Source organism: Trichosurus vulpecula, chromosome 8 (genome assembly GCF_011100635.1).
Source record: "Trichosurus vulpecula isolate mTriVul1 chromosome 8, mTriVul1.pri, whole genome shotgun sequence".
NCBI classification, from domain to species: Eukaryota; Metazoa; Chordata; class Mammalia; order Diprotodontia; family Phalangeridae; genus Trichosurus; species Trichosurus vulpecula.
This window is the reverse complement of record NC_050580.1, coordinates 214,159,202-214,178,823: the sequence shown is the minus strand read 5'-3', so window position 1 is coordinate 214,178,823 and position 19,622 is coordinate 214,159,202. Positions and strand designations below refer to the sequence as shown.

At 39.0% G+C, this 19,622-nt stretch overlaps 1 protein-coding gene across 3 annotated transcripts in view; it reads right to left on the bottom strand.

Moving 5' to 3' along the window:
* The window catches only part of DAAM1 (dishevelled associated activator of morphogenesis 1), a 223,212-nt gene extending 203,826 nt beyond the window's left edge, over positions 1-19,386 (bottom strand). The window contains exon 1 of one of the 3 annotated variants that reach the window (XM_036734415.1): positions 19,262-19,386. The gene's annotated coding sequence lies outside the window, so the exon portion shown is untranslated. Of the gene's footprint in view, positions 1-19,126; positions 19,186-19,261 lie in introns of those variants that run through there. The other 2 variants (XM_036734418.1, XM_036734417.1) reach the window with 2 other exon arrangements.
* Between the last annotated feature and the right edge of the window lie 236 nt (positions 19,387-19,622).

Sequence of the window (19,622 nt, the reverse complement as noted above, 5' to 3'; positions counted from 1 at the left end):
CTTGGGGAGGGGAAGAAAATCTGGAACTCAAAGTTATGTGGAACTGAGTGTTGTAAACTAAAAATAAAAAATCTTAATTATAAAAAAAAAGTGTCAACGCTTAAGAAATCTTCTCAATCTTCTTGGTAAGAGTGCTAGGCAAGAGTCAAGACACTGCCCTGTCCAGCTGTGGATTATCTGTATGACTTTGAGAGTGCTCAGGTCATGCAGTAGGAGTCTAGAGCACCAGGGTTAGAGTTAAGAAAACCTGAAATGAAATCCAGCCTCAGACACTTCCTAGCCATGTGATCCCAAGGAAGTCACATCCTCTGCCTCGGTTTCCTCATCTGTAAAATGGGGAGAGTCATCTAATCTCCCTGAGCAACAGTTTTCATATTTATAACAACTCAGACTTCACTTTCTTCATTTGTAAAAAGTGAAGGAATTGGGCTAGATGATCTCTGAGGCCTCTTCCAGCTCTCTATCTATGATCCTAGTTTAATATTCTCCTTTTTACAGATGAGGAGCCAGAGGAGCTTAGTAACTTGATAAAGTTGCCTAGCATTGGGAGCCAACAAGAAGGCTTTCTTCCTCTGGTTTGCAAAAGGCATTTTGCCCTAAGTAAAAAACCACTTCTCATCTCTTAGAATTTCAATGATAATAATAATAATAATAATAAGCCCTAAACTTTAACATTTTTATCCCTGGAACAGAAAACTTTTAAATAGTTTGATGCTATAGGAGAGCTTGTCTTAGAATAACAGAAGCTTCCTAATCTCAGATGCAGCTGGAGTTAGATTTTGCATTCATCTATCTGCTTAATTCTAGGTTTAAATCAGTGTTGCTTCAGTAGAACAAAATCAGGAAAAAAAAATCTGTTTAATTTTAGAATCTTCCTAAACCTTAGAAAGTACATTTCTATATACTTTTCAAGGTTATAACTTCAACATTCAAATTCTCAGGTAAATATTATGTGCTAGCTTTTTAAAAAGTTACTTGAAGTATTTAAGAACAGATTTTTTTAAAAAGCCTTTTGATGCCATTGAAATTATTGTTCATCTACACAGAACATCCCTTAAACTTCCATATTAAAAGCCAATAGGGTAGAGCTATAAATAAGAGAATGAATATTTACATATTTTATGAACATATTTTAGTTATGTCTTTAAATGAGCACGAATTCTTTGCTATTAAGAAAAAAAACCCTAGGCATTAACTTTTAGGCCCCAAACATAATATGCAGCCTGTTTCCCCTTTTTCTTTTTCACATTAAAGTTATTCCTGAAAATTTAGCTATTGGAAGCCTTGTAGACTCATGGTAAACATTGTGGTCAATTTCACACCTTCTTCTAGAAGGTACATTGAGTATCTTTTGTTCTCGATGCGGAAAAACATTGATTTAAGAGGCAAAACAAAATACCAATGAGTCACATCATTCTCAGATTTGAATGACTCCTAGGAGTAGGCATTTATTCATGGAGGACTAGGAGAGAGTCAATTAATTAAGATGTACTTTAGCCCAAATGACTTACTCTTTCCCAATGTATCTACCTTACTCCCTGCCAGAAATTGTACCAAATTATGGTACATATTACTGGTATGGTACCATGTTATGGTACCAAAATGCAATAAATATGATACCATATTATGACATTCTTTGCTGATATCCATACAGACTTTAAGATTTGCAAAGCATTTTACCTACATTATCTCATAGGAACCACGTGACAAAAGCGGGGTGGTGGGGGAAAAATTCATTTTACAAATGGGAAAACTGAAGCTAACAGCTTAAGTAACTTGTCCATGGTCATACAGAGCCAAGATGGAAATCCATGTTTTAATTGACTCCAAGTCAAGCACTCTATCTACCATGCAGCACTATGTTTATTAACTAATTCTGATATGTATTTGATTATATCCCCTAATACAATCGGGTATAGTAAAATCCCCCCAAAACAGCTTATGAGGCAGATGTTAACCTGAGCCTACAAACACATTATCATTATACAAAAAGGTTTCATGGTCTAGAATTTCCTTTAGAAAAAATTAGGAAAGCAGGAACTAAGAAGGAAGCCATGTATTTTAACTAAGCATCAGCACCCAATGTGGTAAATTTCTTTCTCCTCACCCCCAACCAAGGGACAAAAGGAAAATCCTTTATCCCAAACAGTGTTGGGCTGACACACCCCCAAGGTTCCAGAGCCATCAGGCCTTTCTCCCAGACCTGCCTTTCCAACCTGCTCCAACTCTCCACTCAGCTGAATAAGCACCAGGTCCTAGAATTCCTAGTTATAGCTCTGCTAAAAACTTCGGTTTCAGCACCCTCGATAGTCCAAACAAAGGTATGATCAAACAGAGACAGTGCTTATAAAGATAAATGGATTTCCTGGGTTTTCCTCCAAAATATTCTCGGAATTTAACATTCCGTTCTAGTAGAACTATAGACGCATCTGGTTAAGGAGGGTGAAAAAGCTGCATATACTTCCTGAGGTAGTACTGAAACAAGAATTTCTTACTTACTTACATCTGCATTTCACACTTTATTTTAAGCACTTTATGATACTATTTGGCTAACAAGAAAAAAAAAAGAAAAAACTGGCAAACACAATCTACTATTCTGACTAGTATAGCATCCTAAGAGAAATTAGGAGTAGGTGATGCTTTTAAACATATTGGAAAAGAAGCTTTATGCATATACTGTTTTTATAACATTTTCACAATAAATACATAATAGATATAACATTTGTTCCTCACATGAACTACTCTTATATGAATTTCTACATCTCTACACCTCAAAACATTTGGAGTATCACACCCCCTCATCCTCCCAATTATAAGTATGGCTGAAGGAAAATAGTGAATCTCATTATCTTCCCACTCAGTATTTTTTATTCTTTCAGAAAATTCCTCATTACAATAATTTTGGGATTGATAGGATGTAATATAAAAAGCCAGATTGCAATAATTCAAGAATTTCTTCTAATGACATTTGCTCTGGCTTAAAGTGGGCCAGATATGGCCTACGGGTCTTAGTTTGCCAAGCCCTGCTCTAGAACATCCTAATGAGGTTCCTTACTTTGTTTTATTATACTTACAAAAGATATCCATAACCACATCTGAAATATAAAGCAGAGTATGGGGAGCGGGGAAGAGAGCTTGAATCCCACATTGGCCACTTGCTAATTATGTGACTAATTTCTTTTAGTCCTCAGTTTCCTCATCTGCAAAATGGGGATGGGACATAGAAGAGTTGGACTAAATGATTTTTCTCTAAAGTCCTTTCCAACTCTGATTTCACGGAATCACTGGACATTAATCTTTTTCAAAGAAATCTAGAATTTTCAATGAATCTTGAATGATATTTCATTATTTCTATATAAATGAACTGTATATTAGGGTATTATAGTTAGAAAAAGCTATGTAAATCACCTACGTTTCAGCTGGTTCAAATCAACCAATAATTCATGAAGGAATATTTATCAAATGGATGCGAATGGTTTATCATAACAAGATTTTATCCATCAATAAACTTTAATAGTGATTAAAGATGAAAACGGGATAAATCTCTAAATTTATTGCATTATTTTCCCCAAATGAGGGACTATATGAAATGAGGTCCCAATTTTAACAGGGTCATAGTATCAAAGATTTATCAATTGTAAGAGACCGTAGAGGTCATCTAGTCCAACTCTTCATTTTTAAAAGATAAAGAAATAATATCAAGGGGCAGCTATGCAGTGCAGTGGATAGAGCACTGACCCAGAGTCAGAAAGACCTGAGTTCAAATCTGTCGTCAGACACTTGACATTTACTATCTGTGTGACCCTGGACAAGTCACTTAACCCCGACTGCCTCGGAAAAAGAAAAAGAAATAAGATCACAAAGGTTAAATGTGTGCCTAAGGTCACAGAGATAGTTAAGTGGCAAAGTAGGAATTAAAATCCACTTCTATTGCCTCCAGATCCAAGGTAAGAAGCTAAGCATCTACATGCACATACATACAGATACATATGTGCTTAAACACAAACATGCATACATACATACATATATGTATACATGTATATTATGTGTCTATATACATACATATATGCATACACATGTGTATAAGTGTCTATGTGTGCACATACTGATATTTATATGCGCTGCATATGATGTTTATGTTCATATACATGCATATATGTGCCTGTACATATATACATATTTAAATGTTTATGATTAGTACTTTAAGGGACCTATTTATATAGAATATCCAGTGCCACATAATTATTTTTCTTTGAAAAAAAAAAAAAAGAAAACTGATTATTTATCAAGACACACAGCTGAAACTATCTTAACTAAACAAGATGTGTTTCACTAATGACTTCATTTTTTAAACTTAAAACACTCATAACTTTTTCTTAAAATAAAGGAAATCTTCAAGCTCAGACTGTTAAACTTTCAGTGTGTACATTCATACCTCAAGATCAGCAAAATCTACAAATCAGAGCTTGATTTATTGTCTAGGCTTAAGGTAATGGAAGAAATGTTAATAATGAAGATTGGGCTTTAAAATGTGTATTCAAACATGCCCCCCCCCGCATTGTTAAACATTTACCAGCACATCTCTGCTTTAGCACTTTCTGACCATTTTTCTCCTCCACTATTAGAGTGCACAATTAGAGAAACAGAGAACAAAAAAATACATATTACATTTGACAACAGAAAATTATGTGTAACAAGAATATCAATTCCCACATGTTAGTACATTTTTTTGAACAGTAAATAACATGTGTATACAGATACCTTCCAGTATTCCAAGGGTGAGAAAGCAGGAACTGGATTTTTTTTTTAATTAAAGAGATAGAAGGGCCTAGACATTATTGTAAAAATGAAGCAACACTGGCTTCTAGTAGTTGGGAGAGGGAAGAGGAGAGAGAGGGGAGGAATGGGGAGAGGGGAGAGAAGGGCAGGAAAGAGAGGAGGAAGTGGGGAGGGAAGGGCAAAGGAAAAGAGAGGGGAGGAAAAGAGAGAAGGTGATTAAGAGGGAGATGGAGGAAATAGAAAGGAAATAAGAAGCTTGTGATTTTCACTCTTCATCTTTTGTCTCTTCTCACTTGGACATATCATGTGGACATATCATTCTGCTTGAAAATTTTATCTAATCAAGACCTGAAGCCAACTTTTTAGCCCAAGAAAAGGAGATGATTTGACCTTTAGTACCTAAGAACAGCTAGTACTAGAAAAGATGGGATTTAGGGTTACAACGTACTGCTTACTATTTTGACAGTACTCCATGCATTCCTTTGTTAAGACAAGTATGATGTATAGATGTAAAACATGAAATAACTTGCCTGTCAAAGCAAATAACCTTTAATAGGTAAGTTCTTATTCATCTATTGCATAAGGTGTGTGTGTGTGTGTGTGTGTGTGTGTGTGTGTGTGTGTGTTTTCCCCAGAAACAAACATGCTATGTATAGGAAAAGACCAAGAGCTGGGAAGCAGTTAGCATAACAGAAAAGAAACTGAGGTTTCAGTTTCAGCTCTGCCATGACATAATTGTAAGATCCTGGACAAGTCTCAACCTCTTCGGGCCTCAACTTCCCTTTTTGTCAAGTGAGAGAGTTGGACTACACGATCTCCACTGGACACGCTAACATTTTATGAACTTACATCAGATGAGTGTGAAGTGTTAGGAAATACCATTTTTTTTTCATTCAACCAACAAAGCATTTAAGAACCGATGTGCCAGGCACTGTGTTAGCTCCTCAAGATAAAATAACAAACTAACAAACAAACAAAAAAGATTTTTTTTTAAAAAGCAATCTCTGCCTTCAAGGGGTATACATTCTATTTGGGGAGAAAATATGACATCTACATTCTAATTCTTTGCTATCTTTATCAGCCATGCCTTTTTATCTGGGCAAGTAAGTCAAATATTTGCTGACTAAAGTATTTCTGGGGTCTTTTGATCTTTTTTGTTGTGGCAACAAATTTACATTAGTTAAAGTTCTAGATGACATTATTAGAGCCAGTGTTGATGTCATTCTTGTTGTCCATTTCCTATTTTTCACTTCCAATTACTTGCTTAAATAATTCAGGGATAAGTCATTCCTACCTTACGCCACAGCTTTTTAATTTTTAATTCTTCTTTGCTTTTTAAACTGATTTTCATCTTAGCTCTGACAAGTCAATAATCTGTCTTTAAAGACAGTTAATTCGAGTATATATCCCACGTCAAAAACAAGTGTGTTAAAATATAACCTATTTCATTCTTTATGGTGTTACTTGGCACTCACCATGTCCAGTACCTATCAATTCTTTTTTCAAAAAAAAAGTATTCATGACATAAAGGTACGAGCCTTCTGTGTAATCTATGTCTTTGGTCATTCTCGTTTCTTCATTCTGAACCATACTTTCTCCCTATCCTCACCTTTTTCCACCTCTGCATTTAAGTCAGTATCAGAATGTTTGCTGATCTGATTTGAAGAGTCTTATGAAGTTCTTCATAGAACTTCTCTACCATCAGCAACCAATGTTGTTGCATAATTACAATTATTTTCATGGTGGTCTTTTTGCAAACGTTATCAATAGTCTTGTAATATATGCTGACTAATTAATTAAAATAAGATATCTTGTTGCCTCTCAGTGTAGAATAAACTCCACCTTGCCAACTCCTTTCCTAGCCTCTCCAAGGAGTACCTATGAGCCTTCTTTCCATTAAGCTACAACTTCCTTCTTCCAGTTTCATTTATAAAAAGCATATGAAAATTGATGTGATTCAGATCCCTCAGCAACATGCTGGTCATTGGACAAGAATTTCACATTGAGAGTACCAACAAGTCAGTCAGTCAATAAGCATTTATTAAGCATCTACCATGTGCCAAGCACTGATCTAAGCACTGAGGATACAAAAAAAAAAAAAAAGGGGCAAAAGAAGTCCCTGCTCCTGAGGAGTTCACAATCTAAAGCAGTCAAACTGAAGTTTATTGATGGTCCAAATTTTGTGTGATTCTTAGTAGCCTTTGCCTTTTTGTATCCTAAGCATTTGTACAGTGCCTAGCATCTAGTAGGTACATAATGTTTATTAATTTATTTCTTGCCACTATGCTGTCACTGCAGAAGTAGGAAGGAGTTACGCAGGATTGAGTGACATTTTTTTTCTTTGTTTCATGTATTCCCTTAGCCCCAAAAAATTAATCCCCAGGTGGCCAGCCTTCCAGTGAAATTTAATATGTACTCCTATAAAAAAAAAAAAGACTGAACAGAGATTCACAGTTTCACATAAAAGGGGCTTTCTTTTCTTCTTTGTATATGAAAATTGTTGTTTGTGGAAGTCGAGATAAAAGGAATTTTTAAGAAGTAACAGAAAAAAAAACCCTGAATCTTAAATAACATAGCCAAGGAACGTAGTAGAGTCATTATCTACCTTGTCATATTTTCTTCTAGTCTCTACTATATATAATGGGGGTGGGAGTGGGGGGGGGGGGGGGAGGAATGTGCCAGGAGAGTAGTTGAAGGAAGAGGGTAGAAGGCAGGGATAATGGCAATTACAAACTATTCTAGTCACTCTAGATTTCACCTAGTAAAAACATGAAAAATCCTAACATCCTTCTATCAGTAAACACCTCTATTAAAAAGATCATCTTAAGTTTATCATTTAAGGACTAAAGTAATCCTGGGAAAACTGCTAACTAAATATGAATAAATTATGAATAGAAGGATTAATTTTGCTCCTCATTGTACTCTCCCTTATTAAAAAAATTAACACATTTTCCCTTTTCCCCCCATATTTTTCAGTAGAAAGCATCCAAAATTATTTTCATCTTGAAATTAGAAGATTTCGGGGTTTACTTGACTATAGCACTTAATGAAACAATTTCAGAGTTGGAAGAGACTTTCGAGATCATTTGGCCAAACTCCTTCTTGAATCAGATACCTCTACAAAATCCAGAACAAGGAGTCACCCAGATTTGATGCAAAGGCAACTACCTTCAGAGGCAGGGAGGTGGGGTATGTGAAAGCCTGTGCCTTTTCCCCAGGGTATTCAGATTTGGAAGACAAGAACACTTTTAGTCCTTCGTTATCTATCACAGAATCAGCTCATTTCAGCATCTACTTAACAAGAATTTGTTAAAATAGGAATCTACCAGATGGTAAATTTGCAGGCCCCATCCAGTCCCCTGCTTCTCCTCCTCAGTTAGTTCACTAGCAGAGGAACACTTCCCTTCCTCCCTCCTCATCTCATGGTGTCTCTTCACCATGGGAAGGCATCCCCAGTTCTCCCTCACACTCAGTTCAAATAGTCTTTAAAAACTGATGTAGAAGTGCCTATCACGAGTGCTTGCTCCAGCTGCAAAAACTTCCAGTTGTACTTCTATTCCACTTTTGGACAGCGCTAATGCTTTAGAGATTTTCTGTATGGGAAGCCTAGATATATCTGTTTCTTTGCCCCTCTCATTCCTGCTTCAACCCAATGACTGCATATCAAATACTTGAAAACTGTTAGGATGCTACCCGCTCACATCTCTTCTGAAAGTCATCATCCCTAGTCTCTTCATAAGGCTTGAGCTCAAGGCCTTTCACCAACCTGTGGATGCTCTCTAGCTTTTCGATGGCCTTCCTAAAACGGGGCACCCAGAACTGAATACTATCTAAATGTTGCTTGATCCAGAGACAGTACAGTTAGACTGCTGTCTCCTGTATTGTATAGGCTCTCCCTGCCCCCATCCTCCCACTGCCACGTCCGGTTGCTAAAGCAGTATCGCACTGTGGCTTGGGCTAGAGGGGCCAGCTTTAGATTTGGGTTCAGACTCCACCTCTGGCCCACTATGTGTCTCTGGGAAGTCCCTGAACTTCTCAGTACCCCATAGCAACTCTCTATGATTAGAAATTGTAGAGCATGTGCCTGAATTGTTAAAGGGGGTTTTCTTCCTCGTGGGAAGTTCCCTATATCAATGGAGTCACAACTCTAGTCATGAGAGAAAAAAAATCTCAATGCTGACTCATACTGAGCTTGCTAGCCACTAAACTCCCCAACTCTTCTTTGGATGAAATTCCATCCAACCACACCGTCTCCATTTTGTACCTGGAAAGCTGATTTTTAAAAACCCACTTGTAGGCGTTTGCTTTTATTTCTCTTGCATTTCATTTTATTATATTTGGTCCTTCGTTGTTCAATACTGCTTTTTGGACCGTGATACATCTAACATATCAACTCTTCCTCAGAGCTCTGCGTCCTCTACAAATCTGATAAATATAATATTTGTGTCATCTGAGTCATAACAGAAATTTTAAACAGGACAAAAAGGACAAATGGCTGTAGAGATTAAAGTCTCCAACCGCAAGTACAGCCACAAGAAGGAAGACAAGATATTAGTATCTTTATACCTCCAGCATGTTTTCAGTTAAAGAGATTCCTGGGCTGGGGAGAAAGTATAAACAATAACAACCCAGAGGGAACCAAGTGATAAGATAGAAGTGTAACCTAATAACTCTCCATACTTTTCTAACTTGTTCCACATGGAGAACTTGGAGAATTCTAATATAAGAAGTTCTCTCTATGCTACAATAGCCTCCTCTTTTATAAACTAAAAGGCAAAGGGGGAGCTATGTTTTCGTACATATGCTTGGTATTCAGAGGTGCGCAAATGTGAATACTAGCAGTCTACATTGTCTCACTAGGCTATGTGAGAGAAATGAAAAAAACTCACAATAAAGCAGTTCACTGATACCTTGAGCTGAAATTACATTCTGAGGGTAGAAATGGGTAGAGATGAGGCATGGGAGAAAGGAAACTTCAGCTACAGAAAGGATGCTGAAATGAAATTAGGTCAAACTAAGAGCATATATTGTCTAAAATAAACGTCAGTCTCCCAATGGGAGTTGGCATAGAAAGGCAGTGGGTACTAACCACAAAGAATTGTTATCTATTCTCCATCCCTGGAGGTCTGTTCCCCATCAAGTGGAGGCTGGATGACCGGAGGTTAAAAAGAATTTCCCTTCAGCTATGAGTTGGACAAGACAATCTCTTAGGTCCATTCCAACTTTCTTTGAAGTAGAGACAAATATAAGAATTCTTCATCTTTTTAAGACATTAAAACAAACTTAATAGTGGTCAACTACCCTTATAGTTACATGCACTACTCCTCTACCTCCTTCTTTTAGTCCAAAATACAAATGAGTGATGAACAAGGAGGGAAGTTATAAATACAAAGCCAATACTATCTTCCCACAAAAAGAAGGGAGGGATGGGACAGGTACCAGGACATAAAGTGAACTGCCCTACTCCAGCAAACAAAACAGTATCTTTAGCATCATCCCCAAACCAATCTATCAGTCAGAAAAATTCAATTAACGGCCACTTGTTAAAAATTCCTTATTTATTTGCCTTGACAGAATCAGTATCATGGCACGGAACTGTCCAATAGTTACTTTTGGCCTCTCCCTCTCAGCAGGGCTTTCAAGCTGCATCATTTTCCAAATCATTGAACTCTCTAAGATAAATTAAAATGTGGTAAAATCATACGATTTTATATCTAGTTCAAATCTCTTATTTTTACAAATGGGAAAACTGAGGCTCAAGGAGATTAAGAAATGTAATCAAAGTCACATAGGCATGGTAGCAGGTTTGAATCTAAACCCTGCTCCTGATGCCAAATTTGGTAGCTCTTGCCGTCAATTCCATACTTCCTCTACCTACTTCCAGTTGATTTAAATCATTCTTTTCTGTTGCATAACACCCCCCCCCTTTTTTTTTTCCTAATTCAGGCTTTTACTTCCTTGCATTTTTTCCATAATGACTTTTTAGCCAGATGTCTCTGGATTTGGCACCAATTTCATGGATTAGTATCTTATCTCAATATCACCTCTACCAGCCTACCTAGTTCCTTATCACTTCTCTGCTCTGTCATCAGGTCTCTATTAAAATAAAATGTAATTCCTAAAACAAAAACCACCAAATACAGAAATTGAAATGCCATCTTCAGTTTTGATATCCTGCATACAGCTAACCTACTCATTTGCTATAGATAAATAGCATTATGTATGCTTAGCATTTCAAGCTCTCTTTTAAGATCTTCCTCTAGGGCCATTGAAATCACTGACATAATTTGGCAGTAATTTTCATTTAGAATAGCAAAATAGAACTCAAAAGTGTTTTTCTCTCAGCTTCTATCATCATTGCTAAATTAGAATTGATTCCCTCTAATGAAAAAAGTACGAAAATTAAAAGCATGAGTGCCTGGCATATAGAGTTTGTTGAGTCATTTTTCAATTGTTTCCAACTCTTCATGGCTCCCTTAGGGGTTTTCTTGCCCAAAATCTTGCCATTTCCTTCTCCAGCTCATTTTATAGAAGAAGAACTGAGGCAAACAGGGTTTAGTGATTGCCCAGGGTCACACAGCTAACAAGTGTCTGGGGTCAAATTTGAACTCGGGTCTTCCTGACTCAGGGCCCAGCCCTCTATTCACTGCATCATCTAGCATGGCATATAGAGTAAGCAATTAATAATGTTTGTTGATAACAAAATGTTAGCAAAGAGAGAGAACCAATCCTTTTCCTGTCCCAAGCTTTACTGGAGAACTTGCCTAGCTCTCTCCCTACTGCATCATCAACATCTGCTTATGAAGGCAAACACACAGTACCTGAGTGACCTTGAGTTAATATGAGGGATCATATTAAAGGCCTGTCCTACTATTATGATGTTATTTATTGTTCTTCTATCACAAGATTTCATCTTTTGGGTTTTCCCCTACCTCAAATACAAATGAGAGATTTGCACTCAGAACACTACAACAGTCTCATACAGTTCCTCTCTGGACAGGCTTTAAGGATCTGATCAGTCTGTGTCCAAGAAGAACTCAGGACCCTGGCCTCATTAGCACATCTATCTAAAAAAAGGGGCCCAGAGGTGTGGGTGGGTTACTTTCCATATTAGGCCTAAAAATTGCCTCAGTGGAAGAACCAACCAGACCATAGAAATCACAGGTGTTTGACAAAAAATACACAACTCTTTATGAAGAGCATTTTTTCATCTTTTGAATTTATAAATGAATCCAGAGTATAAGACGACAATTTTTTGATCCAGAATAGTGTGTTATTAAGAATAGCCAAGAGCTTCTGGTGTCACACGTAGATTGCCAAAGTCTTCTTTGCCTCTCCTTACACAGGATCATTCAAGTAATGATTGTTTATCTTTCCCCCTAAAGCAAGGGTTCTTAATCTGAGATCTAAGAACTTTTTTTTTTTAAATATTGTGACAACCATATTCCAATATTGGCTTCCTTTGTAATCTTACGTATTTTCTGTATCTAAAACAGTGTTTTAAGAAAGTGTCAACGGCAGTTAGGTGCCTCAGTGGATAAGAGTGCCAGGCCTGGATTCAGGAAGACTTAAGTTCGAATCTGACCCCAGACACTTACTAGTTGTGTGATCCTGAGCAATTCACTTAACCCTATTTGCCCCAGTTTCCTCATCTGTAAAATGCGCTGGAGAAGGAGATGGCAAACTACTCCAGTATCTTTGCCAAGAACATTCCAAATCATAAAGAGCAGGATACAACTGAAAGGCCTGAACAATGACAACAGATTTTGCCAGATTGCCAAAGGGGTCAATGAAACAAAAAAGGGAAAGTATCCCTGCCATATAGGAGAGCCTATTCTATGTCCTTCTCACATCTAGGAAAATCATAAGGAGTATACCTTTGACCCAGCAATTAGGTCTGTTTTCCAAGGTGATCAGAGAAAAAGGAAAAGAACCTATGTGTTCTAAGATATTTATAGCAGCTCTCTTTGTGGTGTCAAAGAACTGGAAATGGCTAAATAAGTGGTGGCATATGATTGTGATGGAATACTACTGTGCAGTAAGAAATAATGAGCAGGTTGATTTTAGAAAAACATGGGAAAGACCTACATGGAATAATGAAAAGTGAAATGAGAAGAATCAAGAGAACATTATATATAACAACAGCAATATTTTTCAAATAATTGTGAGCAACCAAGTTATTCTGAGTACTATAAACACTCAAACTACAAAGGACCTATGAAGAAGATGCTGTCTACCTCCAGAGAAAGAATGGATAAATAGACGTATGTGTAGTAGGGTTTTACATATATTTATGAATTTGTGTCAAATGGTGGCCTTCTCTAGTGTGGGGTGGAGAAGAGAGGGAGACGAGTTCAAAACATAAACTATCACAAAATAAATATATAAAATTAAATTTTAAAAAAGTATATTAAGTTTGAGTAGAGGCTTTGAGTATTTAGTTTCTTGAAAGCTCTCTGTCTTATATCTTTGAAGTGTTGGAAAGTTAAATAAAAAATGAATGGCTCAGAATGCCTGGTCCATTCAAAGAAAAATCTCCACCAAAACTCAAAATGAAAGAATTTTAGCTTGTGGTTACTGGCTCCTATTGAGAGAAAAAGTTTACTGAACTGAGTTGGTTACTTCCCACTATGTAAGGTCAAACTTAACACGTGGAAATATGACAAGCAAGATAAAAACCAGAGGAGGTCTCAGTAGAAGTTACAAGCACTGGTGATTACTTCACGAACCAAACACCTAAGGCTCCCGGTGGTTACCAGCTTTTGGGGTAAGCTTGTGTTTATGCTGATCCAAGCAGCTGCAACCTTTTAAAAAATGATTGAACAGAAGGCCAAGATTCTTCAAGCCAAAGCCACCAAATCTTTATGCCACCACAAAAAATATTTACAAAAGGTAACACTTTCCTATGTTTTGATAGCTATAATTCCAGCAATAAAAAGCAATTTGACAAACAGTAGTTTAAATAAAAACCACATTCACTCGAAAATTCTTAGCACACTAGATTATTCCACAAAGACAAGAATTTAAATTCCCTGGCACACCTTCATTCAACTCTTCAAAATTACCAGCCAACTACATAACCAATGGAGCCATCTTCACCATTGACATATCTCTCCCTCTGACTCCACTTGGTAATTTTTATTGAGAACCACACACAGTCCACCACCTCTAACCAAAAAGTAACATCAAATATCAAGTAAATGATACTCTCATTCTTCAGCACACCTTCCATCATCACAGACTAGAAGAGGTGGTTTTTTGACTGCCTAAAATGGCAAATACCAAAACCAAAATAAAATCACTCACTTCACTCATTGTTCCAAACAGTGTCTTATGAGCCATTAGTGGCCTGGCAAAGGTTTCTGGTAGATTCTGCCTCTTGTCAGCCTTCCATCGGCTTTCTCAGTGTTCTGCTGTACAACTTTTATCTGAGAAAACTGGTTAATTCCAGGAAAAAAAAAAGTCTCCCATACACCAAAATATCTATACCAGTTATTTTTTGTGGCAGTAAAGAACAAGAAACAAAGTAGATGCCCAATTATAGGGAAATGGCTAAACAAACTGTTGTACATGAATATCATGGATTTTTTGCACACTAAGAAACGACAAAACGAGAAATTCAGAGAATACATAACTTGTCTTCACTAAGGCAGACAATTAAACTGAACCAAGAAGACAATGTATCACTATATAATTATAATGAACAAGCTTGGCCTGGAGAAGTTGAGAAAATGTCCTTTCCTCCCTTTTTTTGGTGGAGGTGGGGATTGGGAGAGGAGACAGCAGCCTGTGGATATACAATATTGCATACTGTCAAATATGGCGGTTGTATTGGTTAGTTTTGCTAAACTGCTTCCCTCTCCCTCCCAATTCCTTTTTAAATCTTTGTCACAAGAGATGGCTCATTGAGTAGAGTGAAAGGATATATATGCAGAAATGAATCTGTTATAAAAAACCAATGAGGTAACAAAAATAAGGATTTTTAAAAATGCTTTTTCAAAGCTAGAACATTGACAAAGGAATACAAAAAGCTTTTTAAAACCCAGAATTGTCCAACTTGGAGCATCAGCCAATGAAAGTTCAAACTAGGAAAATTGCCTAAAATAATATTAACTGTATAGTTAGAAGGGTCCCAAAAGGTCATGTAGTCCAAGCCCCTCATTTTTCAGGAGACAGGCTCAGAGAAGTTAAGTGGATGCAGCCAAGATCACACAGGTAATAACAATAGAAGTGGCACTTGAACCCAGGTCCTCTGCCACCAAACCCTATGCCCTTTTCACTTAACCAAATTGCCTCATCAATGAGCTGAAATCAATTTCATCTAATGTATAGGGCAGCTCAGTTAATCCTGATTCTGGATGTTCTGCCAAAAGCCACATGGAAAAGAACTGAGCTTGGTCAGAGAAACCAAACTGCCATGTTTTAAATCCAACATTTACCTAGATGTTCACATATATCTAGCTTGGGCAAGCCACTTAACCTTTCAGTGACCCAGGCAACTCTTAAGACCATAAGTCATAGAGCAGACACTAAACCACATTGGTAAAGGAGTTCCTCATCTGGGGAGCTCCTTACTCTGATGAAATCATGGGTCCATTTATTAAAATAAATGAGCAAATGTATGTGCACACATATACAATTAATAAGTGAGTTGAATTTCTCTTCTCTTCTGTAAACTTTAATCAGTATTTTCTACATGATGTGCATATGTCAACATGTATATATGAATATTTAGTGTATATATGATAGGTGAATAAAGTTAGGAAATGTCTATTTCATGACTATATGGTTTAGTGGACAAAGTGATGACTTAAGAGTCAGGAAAACAATCAACAGACATTTATTAAGCACTGGGAAATGCCAGGTACTAGGAATGCAAAGAAAAAAGTCCAAACAATCCCTGCCCTCCAGGAGTTTACGTTTGGACAGAAGACAATATGTATAAATAGGTATAAATAAGGTAGTGTACAGACATGATAACGGATTTTCTGGGCCATGCCTAGCTAGTCAAAGCCAGCCCAGTGATTCAGGCTCCAGACTGGACCTCAACATGACATACTTAAGCAGCATAAAACATTTAACACTGAGAAATTTATTCAACCATAAAAAAGGCTCAAGCCCAAATCACATGGCCCAATCAAATCCTGAGGACAGTCTTCTAGCTTCTTTAAAAGAGAAACTGGACCTACCTAAGCAAAACAGGTGCTACTCCTACAAGGTAACCTTAGACTACATTAAGGCACCAGCAGCTGGCCTTCTAGTGGGTGGTGGGGGAGGACAAGGCAAGGCCTCCTACAGGAGGGGGCATCTGAACTGAATGCTGAAGGATGCCAAGGATTCTAAGAGGTAGAGTTGAGGGGCGGGGTGGGAAGAGAGCATTTCAGGCAAAAGAAGCAGAGTTACCTGTGAGGAACTGCCCTTCTATTCTCACTGTTAATGAAATTGTATTAAGAAAAACATAGGCAAATAAGATGAATTTTGCTTTTTGGAAGAATATGAAATTTGGACACTTTTAAAATGCAGACAGTTTCAATTTACCAAAGGGAAAAACTCATCAAGTTGCTTTAGGATGGAGGAATAAAGAAAAGCACAATAAATGAATTTGTTATGCAGGCCAACACAAGCCAGTTCCAATGGCATAGAAGGTAAGGGGGCTCCTTTTGGACCCTACAAAACTTACTCTATTTGCAGCCACAGCTATTGTTTTAAAAATGGTTTTCTATCAGGTTTAGGAACTCTGGTTGAAGGAAATTGAAGCAGTTATTGTTTTCAGAAAGATTTAACTAAGCAGTCCTTGTAAATACCCTTCAGAATTTTAAAAACTGAAGTACAAGTCTAAGAAATTAAGATTTTCTTTTTTTTTTATAGCACCAGAGGATCACAATCCATTGCTGTGTCTTTAAACCCCCAGCTGCTTCCTACAATGTCTTCTACAGGATTGTGCTGGCACAGGCCCATTTCCCTTCTCCAAATTTATCTAGGCTCTGTCTAATCTCAGATATTCTCTTTCTCATTTTGAGAACTGCAGATTATGATATGATGTGCCCTCTTATTCCACAAAAGAAGAAAGTCACAGAAGTTGGACTGCTTGCTCAGCATATGGCAATTTAATGGTAAAACTGGATGAGAATCACTTTAATATGTTGTCTACTAGAAGAAAGCTCTTTAAATTAGGTTATATACATAGTGACATTTTAAGTGAATAATTCTATTGCATTAAAAATAGCTCATTTCTAAAGCATCTCAAAGTTCACAAAATGCACTCTTCAAAACGCCTTTTAGCATTTTGGCAGATAGGTAGGACAAACAATACCTGCATTTTACAGATGAGGAAGCTTAATCTCAGGAGGTAGCAATTTGGCCACAGTCAAAACTGGGATTGGAATCCACATATTCAGATTCCAAACCTAGCACTTTCCACAGAAGAGAAGACATTTTCACTATTGATTATTTGGCGCCTACTCATTTCCTAATCAATTTCACAGATGACAAATTAAAGATACTGAATTTTTCTTCAGTCTCAGAAAAGAAGTATAAGCTCTCAGAGGGCTGTCTGCAACATTATTTCCTTACTTAGGCTATTGTCTTGAAGAATACCGCTCTTTACCAAGGTAGGGAAAGTAGATTGTTTTAAAACCTAAATGTCAGGACTGGTTTCAATAATGTCTCCTAAAGCAATTCATAAATGAGAGGACACAGGCTTCAGGTGACAGGCACAGGTGACAAAAACAAAGAGGAATGAAGGACTTTCAAACACAAGTCTCTAAAACACCCTTTAAAAGACAGTAGAGAAAAATTTCCCAGGGCAGAGGGGGAAAGGGGGGCAATTAGATGAGCAGCTCCACGGGGGACAAGCATTTGACCACGCCCACGAAGTCATGCCTTCCCAGGGGCTAGCAAAGCCAGATAAGGAAACCGCGAGAAATATTAAGACTCTCTTAACAGGGGTTACCATAGCAACGGAATCCATCCTCCCCCTCCTACAGCAAGGAAATTTCGCTTCAATTCATAGTCCAGCATCATTTTCCAAAAAACTACCAATCCAATTAACAGAGCAAACCAGTTGACAGGAGTAAATACATTTTAATACTGGGCGGGATAGGGGAAGCCTGTAAAAATGGAAGGAATACTTCGCTCGGGAAAGATCGGGGTGCTGGGAGAGGAAACAAATAAAGTATGTAAGACTGAAAGCCTTTCTGGTATTAGTCCCTTAACCTCCAACACTTTATCCAGAAGGGTTGGAAACCTAGCCAGCTCAACACCACTTCCTCCTCAGGACATTCTGAGAAAACCAGATTATACAGCCCTCCTTCCCCGCGAAGAGATAGCAACAGAACACCCCAGCTAAGCTGGTGCCTCCGGATGCAGGCTTGGCCCGGGTGCCCTTCATCTCGGAAAACGTGGAGAGGGCAAGGGCGGAGATGCGCACCGCCTTGGGGATGGGGACGGGAACAACCAGCTAGACAGCTCAGTGGCTGGCACCACAACCCACTGCGGTGGCTTTAACCACCATTCGTTTCCTGCACTGTCTCCCGCCCTCCCAGCTGTGGGGCTCTGCTGCCAGACTCATTTCCACAACACCTCGCCGTCCTCCATGTACATAGCCCCTGACATTCTGGTCCGAACTTTGCACGGATCTCAGCCCTCACGACTGGGGCAAGAAATGGTGATTTCTATTTGGAGATGGGGGCGGGGGTCGGGGGGAGTTAAACATTTCGCCTTCCCCACAACCACTCCTCTACAGTCAGGAGATAAGGACCCACTTTTCTCATAACCTACCCTTTGTTACCCCAGCTCCCAGACCAGAGGTTGCCCTGCAGCGCCCCCGGGGTGAGGGGGCATTAGGTGAAAGGAAGCGAGTCGTTCGGTAGCAGCGGTGCCCAGCAGCACCGAACTGGGGCCAAAATTTCTTTTGCCTCCCGCTCTCCTGCTTTCACTGAATCCCCGAGGTGGGGAGGCGCACTGGACATGGTCAATTTACCTCGTGTAAAAAACACATCTGAAAACATGAAAGAAAAGGGGGGCGTGGAGGGACATGGGGAACAACCCCAGTTCTTTTCCCTAAATCTCCTTCTTCCCGGCTCTCCTCAGTTTTGCATTGAGGTGCAGCCATTTTTCCAACCCCCACCCCAGCCCAGGGGCAGTTAGACTTCTCAGTCCAAGCCCGAAAGCCCAGAGCTGTCCTGTTCAAGTACCCACCCATACACAACCTGAACGACGGGTTTAAAATTTACCTACTTCCTTCCGCAGCTCAAGGAAAAGGAGAGGGAGAGAAGGAGAGAGAGGGAGAGGGAGAGAGGGGAGGAGAGGGAAAGGCAGGGAGGAAGAGCAAACCCCGCAAACCTACCGCCCTTCCCGAGATGAACACGCAGCCCGCTCGCTTCCTCACCGTGCCCTCTGTGCCACTTAATGAATGAGAAGAAGCTGCGTCCCCGTGAGCTAGAGGGAGGAACAGACGCGCAGCGCGGCGCTCCCTCCTTACCTGGGCAGCCTCCGAACGCTGCGAAAGGCAGCTCGGAATACAATGGGATCCGTTTAAAGAGTTTCCCCCGTAGTGGCTAATATGTTACAAGCTCGCAGGTGACATCACTCCCAGCCTAATAGGATACAATGTAGCGCTGACTGCGCATGGACTTCCCGGCTGGGGCCCCAGAGAGCGCTGGGAATTGTAGTTACTTCCTGGGGATTCAGTCCCTGGGCAGCTTCTCAGCGCCCGGATGCCTAGGACTACAGTTCCCAATGCAGTCCTCGAGAGCCCCCGCCTCCTCCCCTCAGATCATCCCTCCCTTAGACACGCCTCCCTCCCTCCCCTCACCCCCTCCTCATCTCCTAGCTTTCCCCGT